The following is a 2,074-nucleotide window of genomic DNA, read 5'->3' as shown; positions in this document are numbered from 1 at the left end:
CTCTCAGAACAGCACATGAATAACAATGCAGTTACCGTGTCCATAGCAACCGTAGCTGTATTGTTTCAGTTGCTGATTGTCAAGGTTATGAGCAGGCTCTACATAGCACAGTCACATCGATAAGCAACTGAAAAGGAATGTTCTTTTACCGAGGTGCATATCTGCAGATATCAAATACCAGTTTCTTGAAACTGATGTACAGCAACCTTGTTCTTGATGCCGCCTGTAAACCAGGGAATGGCTACATCTGACACATTCTACTCTAATCTCCTTTTTTTAAAGCTTCAGCTCTTGGGAATAGAGCTTGTTTTCATTTACCAAACCTCGCACCTATCTCAGTGCGAGGTTTGGTAAATGAAAAAAAAAGATCCTAAAGGTCTTCCAGGAAGATGAGGAAGTCACCAGGACTTGACGACTTCCACATGAAGGAGCATGTTGACATGCTGTCTCCAGTATTGATGCAGCTTCATCACTGGGGAAATTATCAGCCTCATTAAAGATGCAATTGATACCACTGGGGAAGAGATGTTAAAGGTTGAAATTGGTTATCACACTAGACGAAAAGCAGTATTATTGTCACAGTGAACCTCTACGGACAGGCCTAATCCCCTGCTGTAACCAACTGTTTCCATGATGTTACCTCGGCGTTCGCCAGTGAAGACAAGGTGGGTCTATCGGCGTTTGCGAACCTTAAGGGGGATTTGGAGAACAAAGGAGAGAGCCGCGGGGGGGCTCGCTGAGCCTCGCGGACCGATCGCGACGTGTGATCTAATTAGCATATGAATCGGAGTCCAGCCGCTGGCTAGAACCTCTCTCTACTCACCATTGGAGGAAACCACAGACCCTCGAAACTAATGTCACTCGTGATTGGCTGGTAGAAGTGTTGCTATTGGTCACCTTATGGGTCATTGCAGTGCACACGTGGGGTCACAGCATTCCGCACGTGGGGTAAGCCCCTCCCACACAATATTTATAATAAAAATGTATATATTAATATTTATTATTATTTATAAGTAAGCCTTTACCAAAAGCACTGCAGTTAATTAAAACTAAACATTCATGTGATGCTTGATGTTATAGGTGAACATATTGTACAGGGAACAAATGTGAACAAGGTATATGTGGAGTGAAAGCTTTATTTACATACAGCAAAAATATTGTACAAAAACTCAGATGAGGCTTGAAATGTTTCTCTGCAGCCTCTGGGACATGACTTCTTTGTGGGACTCTGTCTGAATCTTCTCCAGTGTGTAGACGTCTGTGGTGTGTAGCTGTGAGATCAGTGTAGCTTCCAGTCTTATATGAAGTGTGGCACACAGGTCGGTGCGCTCCTGGCTGTGGAAGGATGGATCCATGTCATCTGTCCCGCTTCAATCAGCTGTAAACACATTCAGTAAAATTAGCACAGTTCAATGACAACATACACCTTTACATGTAACTGGAAAATTATTTAATGAATATAACCTTACCCTCTTTCTTCTCCGACAACTCCTCAATATTGATGTAAGGTCTGGTCGGATCATACTGGCTCATAGTGTGTCTTTGTACGTCATGGACAGGCAGCTGGAAAACAACACATGTAACATGACTTTATTATTAATGAACGGAAATAGCCGCGCTGCATCACCGTTGGAAGATCCACAGCAAAAAAACACCAAAACAATTCATAAACAGTTACTTACATTCAATGGCTTAATTTTCTGCACTTTAAATCCGGACTTTCAGCGTCTCCGCCTAACGCCTCTTTGTTTGTGTGTGTGTTTGTGTGTGTGTGGGGGGGGGGGGGGGGGGGGGCTGAGGCTGTGAAAACATACAGAAAAAAGTCACGTTGATGAAAAAACTTAACGAGAACAAACTGTTACATCTAAGTAATTCATACATATTTACACATGCACTAGATCTGCTCCAGCACTTGATGCTGTATTCGTATTTTAGCAACTTTCTCGCTATCCCAAAGAGTGGCGGACATGCTTTCAGATGTACCAGTTAGCTTAGTGGTTAGCATGGCGTCTCTAGCTCACCGTAACTCAGGGACTGTGCATCCGTCTTCTCCGCCTCGACTCGTCCACACCGG

General features: G+C 43.6%; 1 long non-coding RNA gene across 1 annotated transcript; it reads right to left on the bottom strand.

Annotated features, from left to right (window-relative positions):
* Positions 1–1,118: 1,118 nt before the first annotated feature.
* LOC133016070 (uncharacterized) lies at positions 1,119–1,762 on the bottom strand. Its single transcript, XR_009681550.1, has 3 exons — positions 1,683–1,762; positions 1,470–1,563; positions 1,119–1,378 (listed from the first exon to the last, which is right to left on the bottom strand). It is a non-coding gene; the product is annotated as an uncharacterized LOC133016070 (long non-coding RNA).
* Positions 1,763–2,074: the final 312 nt, after the last annotated feature.

Source organism: Limanda limanda, chromosome 12 (assembly GCF_963576545.1).
Source record: "Limanda limanda chromosome 12, fLimLim1.1, whole genome shotgun sequence".
In the NCBI taxonomy this organism is placed as follows: Eukaryota; Metazoa; Chordata; class Actinopteri; order Pleuronectiformes; family Pleuronectidae; genus Limanda; species Limanda limanda.
Note: the sequence above shows the minus strand (reverse complement) of the source record. Positions and strands in the feature narration are given on the sequence as shown.